This window comes from Pezoporus flaviventris, unplaced genomic scaffold (assembly GCF_033815535.1).
Source record: "Pezoporus flaviventris isolate CSIRO_AGI_PZ_B2104156 unplaced genomic scaffold, CSIRO_AGI_Pfla_v1 ptg000031l, whole genome shotgun sequence".
NCBI classification, from domain to species: domain Eukaryota; kingdom Metazoa; phylum Chordata; class Aves; order Psittaciformes; family Psittacidae; genus Pezoporus; species Pezoporus flaviventris.
This window is the reverse complement of record NW_026892579.1, coordinates 41457698-41472645: the sequence shown is the minus strand read 5'-3', so window position 1 is coordinate 41472645 and position 14948 is coordinate 41457698.

Below are 14948 nucleotides of genomic sequence, written 5' to 3'. Positions count from 1 at the left end.
TCTCAACAGCCTAAGCAGAGTGAGTACTCAAGAAAACCCTTTCTGCCCTTTATGCCTCCCCTCTCTTCCCCCAATTGCAGCCAAGAATTAGTCACAGCTGCCTTTCTTCAGGTTTTATAAGCCTGTCTTAAGCATTGCTTCCAAAAGGGAGGGAAAGTCAAGCTTGGGCACTGCAACCCATTTAAATTTCACCAGCACTTACTATTAAGTGCAGAGTTTAATCATTTATTAGGAGCAGAGTTGTGGAAAGAGGCTGAGCCTTGAAATCCTTCTACTGCTGTTGCTGCTAGGTAGGGCACTAACAGGGACACGCTCTCTGTCTTTAAGACATTTACAAAGTGCTCTGTTATTCTGCTGTGGAATGATTAAAGAAGTGCTGCTCTCACCCCTCTCCTGTGGTGGCAGAGCCTCATGATGGCACATAAGGAGTGTCCCTGGAGCTCTGCGACATTCTGCACTCCAGAAATATATTCCAGTGCCATTACCCCTGCAAGAATCACAGGTGAAAAGATATTTCACTCCAGTTTAATTCTCTTGTTTGAGAAAGCCACTGTCTCAGCTGCAGCAAACTTTTTGCTATATGAGAAATCCAGGACATGTAGCACATGACACATCCTTCACCACAAGACAGGGTCAAGTAACCTGCAAGCAGATACTAACTTGAAGAATCCCGCGTCTGTCCTGCCTCTCAACATTCTGGCACAGGAGACAAAGGCAAAATTCCCACTGCTTTCAATGACAGAAGGCATCATGAACAACCTTGAAGGGCTTTCACTGGTTAGCTGACTTGATATCATTTGGAAAAAGACCTTTTATTTCCTAGCTTCATGCTGCAGAGACAGATGGACAAATTATTTACTTCCTATCCTAAACCATCCGACAGTGCTGCCACACAGCTGCTGCTTTCACCCCAGACACCATGGGCAGATGAGAGCAGGATCTTTGGCCAGCAGCCATGCAGGAGCAGGGTATCGGATGTGGGGTCAGAAGCAGTGCAGCCGGCAGCAGTGCAGTGCACATGGTCACACAGCCCTCGCCATCTGCCGAGGGGGCCAAGGCTGGAGATCAAGGACTTTGCAGCAGAAGAATGAGAAAGAGGGGCTGGGGGAGATGGTTCCATGACAGGGGCTGAAATTTTGGGTTGTCTTTGAAACTGGCCAGTGTACAATCCACTGGGTTGCACTGATTCCTAGTTCTTTTAAGCACCTCTAGTAGTGTCTGAAAAATGTCTCTGTCAAGCAGAGAGTACAGGCTTGAGATGATAATGCCACTACTGAAAAGTAGCCACATTACATAAATGAGAATTATTTTTTAAACCCTCTGCAATCCTAAGCCATTACAATCATGTGTTACATAAATGTATGCCAATGTTGTGAGTTACACAACTGTGCCTCTTTCTCTTTTGCTCCTCATTTGGCTGTCACCTGGAGGAGCTTAGTACAAAATTTTGGAGGCACGTTTGTGACTCACAAGCAGTAGTTTAACTTTTTTCATTATTTTTTTTTTTTGCTCACACTTCTGTTCTCAGAAAGTGAAACTGAGTAAGGTTTAGCTTCCCCTGGTGATGTGCAGATCTGCCTGAAGCCCTTGCTTACTGTAAACAGATTTTCCAGTGATGGTACAGAGATCATCACTCGGGAACTGATTAAATTCACTCATTGCAGCTCCTCATCTCAGCTGGTGCCATGCTGTGTTTAATTGGCCCTCTGAAAGTACATCTTCCTTATGTCTTGATTATTTTGAATAGGAAGTAAAGAGGGGAGAAGTGAGAGGGAGATTGCAAGGAGTGGAAGAGGAGGACAAAGGAGTGACAAGAGTCAAGTGTTGCAGTAGTGGAGTGAGTTATCACAATGTGCTCCTCAGAAGAGTTATAGGAAGTAGTTAGGAATCCAGGTAATAATCACACTTCTTACTACCAGAAATGTATTAAAATGTTTGGGATTTTGGAATAATTTCTTTAGTAAAGTTCACAAACACTAGTAAATGAAACAGTGCCGTGGTCTTTCCCAAGGATATAAACTTCATCATCTATACTGGTAAATTTTAAGAATGTCCTGAGCCAGGAAAAATTCATTCAACAGTTCCCAGTTGGGAACTGGCACAGTTCTGGATTTAGCAAAGGCCAGGGCCCATCTCCAACAGCCAGTCTATATGCAGCCACCTGTCCTAAATTGTAACTGTGTTCAATATGAACCACTCAGCTAAACCAGATGGGGACCCCATGTTCAGAAAAGAGGCCCTGGTGCTATTCTCTTTATAGATGTCAGTGATGCAAACAGTAAATCCTATCTTGAATGGATACTGTGCTATTTAGGACTCAAGAGGTCTTTATAGATCATCAAATTCACAGACAATTCTCAAAAAACCTCAAATTTACAGTCATAATCTCTTGAAATCTCCTCCTGACTGACAAAGAACAAAAACTTCACTGCACCATTCCCTGAGTATGTGCTGCAGCCAGGAGGCTGTTTTGAAGATGATAGGCAGAAGTTCCTCCCTCAGAGATAGCTGAGGGAAGGTACAAGCCACTGCTGACAAGCTGCAGCCCCAGGACCAGCAATGCCATTTGGCTGGCTCTCTGCACAGGTTTACCACTCTGCTCAGCTTGGACTCTTCATCAAGCCCATGCATGTCCATAAAATTCAGGCTTCAGTGAGACTACTCACGTGCTTCTACATAAGTACTTAGCTGATCTGTAGAATTTTGGTGGACTCTTTACTGAAATAAAGACCCAAGTCCAGAAAAAAAAAATTAATTTCTGTCTATCTACAGAGTCATGTACTGACACTGTATCTTCATTCTACAGCGAAAATCACTAATGTAATTAATTTAAGAATGTATCCTTTCTAAACCACACTTCAATTGGGTTGTATTTTTTGAATAATTAAGCTTTAAAAAGAAAGTCTAATGAGACTAAGGGCTATCAAATTACTAGATTTTGAAAATCATTGATTTTCTCTTTTACACTCATACATGGCTGCTAAAATTAATTTATTTCATTTGCATATAGAGATTGCATTTGCTTTGACTTCAAGAATGCTTCTTTCCCAAGTTTCTCATCAACTTTCAATATTCATTTTCATAAAAACGCAAGTGATCCTTTAACTATGCTCATCTGCATAGGAACTGAGACATCATCCCTCATCTAAATAAGCTCTATTTTAATTATCCTTTTTTTCTTAATATATTCTTCTTTAGAGTGCCTAGATATTTCAGCTGTGCTCATCACCATGTGTCTGAATACCTTACCAAAATTCTAATGGAAAAGTCTAACATCAGATTATTTCAACTTCTTTACTTTCTCCCTTTTCTTAAAGAAATGCATCTCTTTTTCTTTTCTACCACATCAGCTAAGCTAAGTCATTTTTTCCACCCCTTACCAGATTTCCACTTTCTGCCTCATAACTTTCCCTTCTCCTGCCCCTTCTCTAACTTCCTGGTTGAAGGGGAAGGCTGAGCTGTTCATGTATTTGGAAAAGGTTAAGGTGCCAAATGACTCGTCTTTCCCCTACTATAAAATGTAACACTAAGAAAAACAGAAATTCTTTCCAAGAGGACCTATCCCTAAAAGCAAAGATAAACATACACAAGAAATCCAGATAACTATATGTCAATTCAATACTAGTGAAATATGTTGGTGCTAACCATCCAACCATTTATCCAGAGATACATCTATTTAGTGTCAATAGCCAGCTTCTATCAACAAGAAAGATCTATCACAATCAGTGCATTTCTCCCTGTCATCTCTCCCTCATACCGTACATCTGATCATCTACTAAACTGCCTACATGGTTTATTATCTATTTTTTAAGTATGAAACTATGCCCATCACTTTGCAGAGTATATCAGAGATTTAGAAAATAATTAAAGACATAATCTCTCTTTTATGTCAGAATCTCCTTTTCCCCAGACCTTCCTCTCTTCATCCCCCATTCTGCAAAGATCTGCTTTTATTGGTTGGTTGCTATAGGAGTCTTGTTCTTTAAAAAAAAGCTTGTCAAATTATGAACAGGAGGATAGACCTAATAATTATGGTGTAAGTTTGATGCATTATTGGTCATTCCAGTCCCTCCTCCGTGAGGGAACCACTGCAGAAAATCTTCGTTTCCTGGGGAGAAGAGTGGTACAGATCAAACTGACTGTGCCCTGAGACTGCAGGCTGCAGCAGCCCCTGGCTGCAAGGGCTCTCCAGAGAGGGCTTTGAAGAGGATTCCTGCAGTCAGTCATCAAACAAAGTTATTCTGCATGAAAGGAACATTACTCTATGTTGGGTGACAATTTTATTCAAATGTGTGATTTTTCAGAGGAAGACATGGGGACGTCCTGATGATCTTAGTCTCTCCTACCTCCTAATACTCTGGTAAAAGAAAGCCTTATGGCTCGGCTATCCAGTATCAACAAAGAATAATTCAAGTACATGTCCATCCAGTCCTTTGCCTCTTTGCCTGGAAGAGTGCCGCTTTTACTGAGATAGCTAGTGTTTGCAATGTGAATATGTTTTTCTAAGGTCTCAGTGAGACATGCCATTTTATGAGGCTTTGGTCACATGCAACTTGGAACTAGGACATAAGCCCATTTTGGGTTTCCTGGGTAGTGATGATCCGTGTACTGGATGGCACTACTGCACACTTGGTGCAAGTCATATGATAGATTCAGAGGAGCTACAGCAGTGTTAAGTGGCATCTGGCATCCTGATAGACCTTTGGTGCTTTGTTTTTGTATTATGTTACTGCACTACACTACTCGAAGTTAACCTTCTCAAGCAATAGGTTAACGGCATGTATATACTAGCCAGTAGTACACCTAAACTGGAAATTAGGAGAATGCTTCAAATCATTAAGACATTAAGTTCTTAAACAATCTATCCACCTGGAGAAATGGAGGTGGGAAAGGGTGGGAAATTCTGGGGTTTCCCAGAGGTGAAAAAGCCCAAATGATTTAACCACTAAGAAAACCAAGAGTGTATTTAATCCAGTAGGTGATCTGCAGGCTCAGGTCAGAAACATATCCAAGTGAAATCCACATTAGAAAAAGTGTTCTGCAGTAGAATGAAGGCCTAAGCAAAATTTCAAATGTGCTGAATCATGAAATCCTGACTATTTGACTGTCCAAGAGTTCATGTGGGATATTCGGTTTCCAAATCTTAGTTATTATTCTCTTGCCCTTCATATTAGTTTACTTATGGCTATGCCAGATTGAATGCACCCAGTCTGGTCTCATCATAACAACTAAATAGTTTTGTGCTTCCCTGAGAGTCTAGGTGGGAATCCCTTTCTGTAGGAATTAGACAAGGAGTCATGGCCAAATATTAAACCACAGAAATCAAATGAGTAGGAATATGTTTGGCTATATCATCTCTACTAAGATGATAGATGTGAACAGAACAAAAAACAAAACCAAAAATGTGTTTGGCTTGCCAGAAAACATTCTGAAAATTATTCTCTGTCACTGTCTGCACTAGTTTTGAGTATTATCATCTGTACTTGCACAGCGATGGAAGCAGAGCATGGAAGATCAATTTACCTAAGCTGAACAATAATTAGTATCAGATGGTGATCTCATTTTGGATACACACAGAGATTAGTTTTAGAAAGCCACGCATGTAAGTGATATGTCTGTCCTGGATTCAGCTGTAACAGTTATTTGTGTCCTTCTTAGTAGCTAATGCAGTGGCTTAAACCACAACAATGTCACAAAGGTAGGCTATATGGACAATAACAACAAATGCAATTAGGTGCCTGACAGCTAGTAGTATCACTGGCTTTTGGTTTGTGTATCATTTAGGAGTTGGGTAACTTCTTAACATCCATGAGTTTTCTCATGGCATTTGTAGGGAGACTGCAGAGAATATCAATTTGAGAAGCTATTTATTTCTGTAGAGAAAACAAAAAGAAAAAAATCAATCTTTAAAATATAAACCTAAAGTTCCGATTCCACCACACCCATGAATATATGTGTAACCTTAGGCTCAACATTCTTGCTATTGACATTTAGTTTAAGGATATTGCTTAAATCGGTCTTTTAATTACTTATTTTTTCCCCACAACTCTCATGTATCCTTACAGAAGTCTGATATGCCATAAACCAGATTTTCACTAAGTCAGTCAGTTATCTGCATAAAGACACTAATGAGCTATTGTGGTTTTGTGGTTTATTTGTTGTTGGGTTTTTTTGTTTGTTTGTTTGTTTTTTTTTCCAGAGGTTTTGCCCATATTCTTTCTCAAAATTAAGATCTAGCCAAGAAATTTCTAGATGTACATTTGAAGAAGAAAAGGGGGGTGGAAGGGCTTGCTAGTCATTCATCAGAGACAGACATATTTTCCTGAAAGCATTGAATTAGGTTTCTCCATTAAAAGTCCTTGATGACAGTTAAAGGAGAAGAAATACTTGTTGTTGTTGATAGCAATCCTAAATACTTTCTTTACAAGATTGTCTAACATTAAAAGGAGATGATTACTCATTTACATATAGGTGTGCACATTTACTTGAACGAGTTAATTCACCTTCAGTACAGGTGATTTTCAGTCTGGTTTGTGAGGACATTCCAAGTGAACGAGGGTTGAAAACCTGTTCATTTGATGAGCAATGCTGATTATTATAGGTAGTGGAAATTATTTTCATTTTAGTGTATGCACAGTGTGCTAGACTAAAATGTATGCAACTGTCATTTCTAAATTATAACTCCTCAGATAGGCTCAATGAAGTAAATTATTGGTCAGTACAGTCTCCACAGGCAAAGAAAGGGATGTAGAACAATAGAAAAATCCTGCTTTCTCAGATCAGATACTAGTCAGAATTTTGTAATTATAACTTACAGTTGTGATAACGTGCTTATAGCCTAGAGACAAACAAATTTGGGAAACAGAGATTTTTATCCAATTTACAGTCACTAAACCAACTAAATACTGCAGATTGATCCCTCTACTTCAAGAACAGCAATATTGTTAGGAAATCAACCTGAGGCTTTCTGTTTAAAAGGAATGGGCGGCCTGGGGGCTGTTTGGTTGTTTGTTTTTGTGAATGATAACGTTTTCTTACCTTGAAATTGCTCCTTTTTTGGAAAGGAAACTGTTAAATCCTGAGTATATTCATTAGAAGCTCCTGGAGAACAAAATGCAGAGCTAAATGAAGCATGAATACCATCCAGAAATTGCTCCAAGGGTGTACTGTGAGCCATAGATTTTAAACAGGCTTTGCTGGTTTGGGTGAAACCCTTGTTTGGGGGTTTGTCTGGGTTTTGTTTTTTCAAGTGGAATTACATGAAGGCATGTAGTGGAGTAATGAAACAAGGCATTTTAATGAATAGCTCACTGTATGGCTATTGATCATTATGACGATCAAAATTTTTATATAGACAATGATTTTGGGATGCAGAAATCACCAAAACTGCATGACCTGTCACTGTAAATAGAAGAGAGTGTTTTCTGAGTTCATTCATACGGTCATGAACTCTGAAGGAATAATAATAATATTTAACATGTCAGGGTCATTCCATTACCAAAGTGCAGGCTGTAAATTATGGCTCCAAGGGACTTGGTCAGCTAAAAAGTAATGGTCAGGTGCTCCTGAGGAACTCATAAGGGTGATGTGCCTAAAGGCATCACTGAGGACAGAACCACAAACCTGTAACTGAGATATTTTGCAAGCTGCATCACGTACTGCCCCTGACTATTCTGTGTTCTCTCATTATTGTATCCAGTGCACAAAGGAAGGCAGTCTCTAGCAAGGCCCTGGCCTTGGCTCAGTGCTGCTCAGAGACTGTAGTCTTACTGCAACTGAAGGGAAGAGGAAGTGTAGACATCTTGAAAAGGTACAGCGAAAACTAGGAAAAGCCTTGATTTTTCTTCTCCTTAGGACCTGGAGAATGACTTCAAATGTTTTCAAAATTTTTAAATATATACCAGTTGTTTGTTTGTTTTTAATTTGAAATGAAGAGCAAGTTTAGGAGAAATCTGGTTTGGATCATTTATAATGTTTGACTTTTCCTAAATAAAAATGGTTTGTTGCGATTATAATCAACAGTTACATTCCTTCAAATATTTTTATCAGAGAAGAAGATTGATTCTAACTGCAAGAGAAAACTCATATTCTGAAAGCGTCAAACCAGGCCTAAGAGTTAAAGGACAGGTCAGGTACAGAAGCAAAGATGCTGCCTGTACCCTTACAGTTGAAAAACTATAAGAAAAACTTCTTGCACACTGTAGTAATTTAATCTGGTATTGACTAATGAACTGATTCCTAATTGACACTCTGCAGCTATCAAAAGGTACCTAGGGTCCCATGAACATTTCTAATAATGAAATATTAACTGAAGTGGGACACTTAATCTACTGTAAATGAAATCAGTGCCACTGCTGGTATGGACTCGAAAACTGGGTTTCATCCCTCTTCTGTTGATACAAGAGTGTTCTGTTTCACATGTGAGCTCATCATGGCTCATGTACGGTGTTTGCTCCAATTCATAATAGTTAACCATGGGGTTCTCTGCTCATGATCCTGAAAGCAATTTCCTATCTTCCCTATTAGATAGATTCTGTGCCTGTGCTTGGGACACCTGAAAGATCAAGCCACATTCTAAGCATACATAAATAAATAAATAAAACCTGCCCTTTTTTTAACTGTCAGTGTAAAAGCACCCAGTACTCAGATTTCTTTGTGCTCAACACAGAGTGTAAAGAGAGATCATGTTTTAAGAAAATGTCTACAAAAAGCTATCTGTTGATGGGAGCCTCAATAAACATTTCTGTAGAACATACTGAGAAGGACATGTATTACTGTCTTCTTCCTAGGACTGAGGCTCTACCTTCTAGGATAGAACCTAGGAAACCTGGCGTCAGTTCTCTTCTGTGTGGGGGAGTTACACTGGGACTCAGCCGCCTAATTCAGTTCTCAAACTATGACTTGATTGTCTGAATGCGGGCACCTACTGACACTTTATGAGTTTGAAAGTATCCTAAAGCCATAGCTCTAGCCAGAACGATGCAGGTCTCCCACAAGTCCTTCATCTCATCTGTGATCCCTGAAGATTCTTGGCATGGCAAGGGCTGTCTCAAAACGCAGTAAGCACCTACACCTTGGCAACTAAATTGCATCCTCCATGCTCGATATATTTTCCCAAACATAGACATATAGATGTTCTCTACCCGATCTTCTGACACTGCTGCTGTTGCTCCAAAAAGATGGAGTTCTCACAAAGGTCCTGCATTGTATCTCCCAGGTCCTGCATCCATATCCTAGAGCATCTCAGTTGCAGTAGGTGTCTTTGGTTGAAATACAGACTGGAACCTTCCCGGTGGGATTCTGCTTATGAGTAGGACACGTAAATCAAGGTAGAGGTCTGCTGGAGGTGTTTAATCTCCCTTTTTAGTTACTGGGGAGCTACTTAATACAGCTAGCAGAGTGATTCAATGCACTCTATAGGAGGTAGGTAGTAGCTGGTCATCTAAATTGTTCTTTATGATTCTCTGGCTGTGCTTTCCGTTGACTACAATTGGAGTTTAGACTCTTTCAGCACAAGTAGACACATCAGTGTAGACAGATATCTTAAAATAAGGGCAAAACCTCTGCTGACAGATGAAAGCTTTAACCTTTAGGCCATAGGCTGCTCTGATTATTAGGGTAAACTAATATTGTGGTAAAAGATTTTAATCCCCCTGTTAGAAGCTGGCACATTTTACATAGAATCATAGAATCATAGAATAGTTAGGCTTGGAAAGGACCTTAAAATCTTCTAGTTCCAACCCCCTGCCATGCGCAGGGACACCTCACACTAAACCATGTCACCCAAGGCTTTGTTCAACTTGGCCTTGAACACTGCCAGGGACGGAGCATTCACAACTTCTTTGGGCAACCCATTCCAGTGCCTCACCCCCCTTAACAGTAAAGAATTTCCTCCTTATATCCAATCTAAACTTCCCTTGTTTAAGTTTTAACCCGTTAACCCTTGTCCTATCACTACAGTCTCTAATGAAGAGTCACTTCTCAGCATCCTTGCAGGCCCCCTTTCGATACTGGAAGGCTGCTATGAGGTCTCCACGCAGCCTTCTCTTCTCCAGGCTGAACAGCCCCAACTTTCTCAGCTTGTCATCATACGGGAGGTGCTCCAGTCCCCTGATCATCCTCGTGGCCCTCCTCTGGACTTGTTCCAATAGCTCCATGTCCTTTTTATATTAAGGACACCAAAATTGTACACAATACTCCAAGACAGGATAAATAAGAAATCATTGTAAATTGAGATATAGATAAGAAACTTGTACTTAAGATCAAAGAGCAGTTCAGAAGGCTCTTGAGGTAAATAACTATCATATATTTCTACCTAAAAGGAAAAAACATTTTCAGTGTGTTTTTTGAAAGTGTTCCTTACTTTCGGGAAATGTAGATCAGTCTGCCACAGTTAAACAGAATTGCTAAGCAAGAAAACTAGAAGAGAGGTCAGAAACATTAAAATTAGGCAAGCAATGCAAAATACATTAAGTACTCACTTCTACAATCAGTACCTGTTAATTGCCCCTGCTGGTTTTTACATGGTGTTTCTGTCTGAAGAACTAATTCAATTTTAATTGGACAACTTTGTTGTTGATGGTTTTGCTTGTTTATTTGTTTTAAGTTAGGCTGGAGATCCTTGTCAGCTGCTTTTAGGAGCAAAAGAGAAATGTTGCCTGCTTAACATCTGCTGTCAGATTATGTTGCCGCTGCTATCAGAGATGAATGCAGAAGACCAATTCAAGTTCCTGTCAGCTGTGATGCCTTTTGGACATGTTTCAATCAAGCAGCAGGCTTTTCTTTACACTTAAAGAATCATTAGAACAGCTAAAGTCTTAGGAAAAACACATTTTGATTGCAATTATAAACTAATGTCTAATTCATTTAAATTATCATGTATTAAGTAAATATTTGAACTACTTTGAGATCCATCACACATAATTGTAGCTCTATCTTGAGTTTAAATATTTTTCTCTCCTCTAAATTCTAATCAATAGAATGTAAAACATCTTTTAGAGTTAGTGCTGCAGCAATCTGATATGTCAGTGTATATCCACAGATTCCCACTAATGGTTATCATCTGATACTTTGCAAATTAACTATTGATGTTTCTCACATCTCACAGTGAACTTGGGAGAAGTTCATGATAAACCTGAACATACCTCAGACAATTCACTTCCACCTGATGTGTCAGCTAAGCTCAGATTCTCCTAACCCAATGTCCAGGAAAATCTTTAAGGTCCCCCTGTTTCCCTTATGCATAGCATAGGGAGTTGCAATGGGACTCTGTCTGAATTCTCTTCACATCAATTGTCACAACAACCTGAAATCCTTCACAGTGGTAAGTTAGGGTGACTCAAGCTTGATGATTGAGAAAAGGCTGCATGGGCTCCTGTGTGAATCACCTTTTTCCTATCCAAGAACTCATCAACAACTACAGTTCTCTCATTTTCCACACAGAAAGAAACAAAATGTTATGACACCTATTCTAGTAATGTAATTACAACATTTGGTGTTCTCCCAAAGCCTCTATTCCTACAGCCAAGTGATTAGCTAAATATCTCAGTTTTCAGTCTCTTTGACAGAGGCTTCCAGGAGAACACTTGGAAATGTTATAGTATGTTACCCCAGCATGCTCATAAACCAAAGGAAAATAAAAGTAGTTAATAATGCTTCCTGATTTCTAAAGCTCACTGTTTAAGCCAGTCATATGTCTTCAGATGGTCTGTCTTGTGATACGGTTTCAGCTATACTGGTTTCAGCTCTAATGTTGATGTTGGTAACCACTTCCCACATCTGCGAAGGGAGTCCTCCTACAGCGGGATTTTTCTGGGATAAAAATCTGTTCTGCTGCCTCATTTGAAATCAATTAATCTTTTAAATTTGAAGTAGTCAACTGAAATTGTTTTCTGGTTCAGCAGTGTCCGCTGATCCCATCACAATGGTGTTGCCATGTTATTTTATTTTCAACTAATATCCAAAGTTTTTCATCAGACCTACTTCAAATGTCACTTACCAGGAAAGAATGAGAGAAAAGGAGATGTAGGGACTGGAACAGAGGGTGAGTAGCAACGGAACAACTGTGTTCAGATACAGAAAAGCAGCTGCAAAGAGGAAAGGAGTATTCTTTTCTCTGTGTCTAGGGGCAGAAAACAAAAATGCATAATGAACTTACATGACAGTGCAAAGAAGAAGCAAGAAAGAAACAGTGAGCCTGGTGTAACATTGCCTGAAAATGCCATGAGGCAAGTTTAGGAACAGACTACCCCAATAACTCACAAGACTGACAGGCATTGGTGGTGTAGGACTGGGAGGCTGGAATATACACTCCTGAGACCCTTTCAGCCCTGTTTTTCTGTGGCAAGTGGGACATGTCCCAGGTGTGTTGGACTAAGAGCAAATGATATGGGTTCATGTGAGGGTTGTTCTAATTGACTAGGATCTCACATTTGGGAACCTGCTGTTTGAGAGCCTAGGCTAAAATTTCTGCATATATACAAAACCAAACCAAATTGTTTAAACACTGAACTGATTTTTGATGTTTTGCATTGTTGTATGGAGATCCAGTAAGAACTATTTATGTGTCCTGTGACGCAATGCCCAGGGCCACACTGGCTGAACAGAGGGGTCTGCAACTTCAATGGCTTTAGGTTGACTTTTTATTTGGCTGGGTCATGTTTTTTTGTTTAGGTTCAGCATCTTCATTCAGATCTTAAAATTTATGAACCTAAATCTGCATCACTGCCCCACAGACATTAAGCTCTTAAATCTGTACAACTCATTACAAAGAGCTAATGCTGGCATACATTTTCTTTGTTGATTTTTTTCTTATTCTAACCACTGTCTGTCCTTAAACTGTGATGAGTAAAACAGGGGCTGTTTTTCCAGGATAGTGAGGAAACATCTAGAATATCCCACCGAGAAATAGAGCATTTCTCTGCTGATTTCCTGAAGAAGATGGTTAAAGCAGCAAAATGAACAGGACTTCTTCTGGTGTAGGAGCACTCTCATTTTCTGAGAGCCATAACCCAGCAAACCTTCCACTCACTTCACATTTTGAAAAGACACATTATCTTGTTCTTGGCTCAGATTACTGGCTCTGAGGTCCCGCTGCAGCACAGTGACTGGGTAGGTTGTAGGAAGAAGCCAAAATAAACTTCTAAGACTAACTCATTTGTAACCTTAACTATGAAAATCACTCTTCAGTAATGTTAAAAACAAAATCAGTGCCAGCGAGTGGAAAAGGAGAGGATAAATACTGTACATGCTGGAGAGCTACGTCTTTCTGCTCTGCTGACTCACAGTTTAAACATCATACAAGTCAGGTGACATTACCGCAGTGATAAACCTGATCTGTATCTACAGGAGAAGACTCCCGAGCCAACCCTTTTGTGAATACTGAGGAAATCATTGCCATATGTGAGTATTTTTTAGTTGTGCCTTCTCACAAAATACATATTTTCCATTCTTCATTGAACTGCTTATCTAGACTAGAATTATGATAAACTTCTCAAATGGTTCGTTTTCCCAGGATTCATATGGAACAAATTAAAAGTAAGTTTCCATAACAAAAATTGCTTAGCAGTAGAGGTATGAGATCTCCCTCTCCTCTCAGACGAGGTTCACAGCCAGCCAGAGTGAATGGCCCCATTTGTGGCTTCCCGGCACTCAGCTGCACATTCCAGAGAGGCAGCCCCACTCTTCCATGAGCATGCACAAGGCCAGGCGCTGCCATTGACAGGCTTCAAACCACCACTGCAGTGTGGTGAATCCAGTAGGACTGCATATACTCACTTTTTCCATTCCTTTTAAGGTGGTTTACTCCTCAGTGAACAAGGGAATCTGGGTCTGACTGCCACTGAAGGATGGGGAAAGACATTTTCTTTATCTCTACAGGCCTATATCATCTTACAGTACTTGAGTACAAAGACTAGAGATAATATAATTGACTTCAAAGACAATTTTTGGCTAAAGAACATGGGGGTATGTACATAAATAGAAGTCCATTTGTGCTTCAACTTGGTGTCTATCTCATCCCAGCTAAGGCTGCCTGACATTTCTTTTTGTATAACCATGTTTTCATTTGAAGCTCAGAGAAACTTTCACAGATTTCACACTTGTCATCCCTCATGCTATTTTATTCTTTAGAAATTGCTGAGACCTTTTCAAAAACAAAAATCAGAAGAAAACAACCACTAAACAACATTTAAGAAAATGTAGTTGTATAGCTTTGGAACTCTGTTTTTCAGGAACCCTGTGTAGAGGAAGAGTGCATCTTTTGATACGGATAAACCTTGTTTATTCATTTTTATTCCTTGAGAAATACATCCACATCCTAAAAATGTACAAGTCTTTGACAAGTAGTAGTTTACACTTACTTCACAAAGACTTGCCAGAGTTTAATAGCTGAAATCTCCAGGCACTTTGTCTTCACTGAGCATGTCCCAGCTCCTTACAAGCTCTGTATGTGGCTGAATCATACCTGCTTCACAGCCACCGAAAAAGAAAGTTTAAAAAAGTATTTTGCAGCATAGGGCTATAGGAATCAAACCAAATTTCCTCTGTAATGGCTGTCTCCACGTATCTTGAGCTGAAGCAGTCCTGGGCACTGGATGTGGCACCAGGGAGCCAGTCTCTCTTGCAATCTCAGTCTAACAGCTGCTAAAATGGCATCAAAGATAATGGCATCAACCTCCTCTTGGACAATGAAAAGAGGTAGATCAAAGGCTGTCAAGAAAAGGAAGCATGGGGAAAATGATGGAAAAAGATGGATTTTGTGGGACTAAACCAGGGGAATCATAGAATCATGGAATTACAGATGGTTTGGGTTGGAAGGGACCTTTAAAGGTCATCTAGTCCAGCCCCCCCTGCAATGAGCAAAGACATCTTCAACTGCATTAGGCTGATCAAAGCCTGTCCAATCTGACCTTGAATGTTTCCAGGGAATGGGCATCTACCATCTCTCT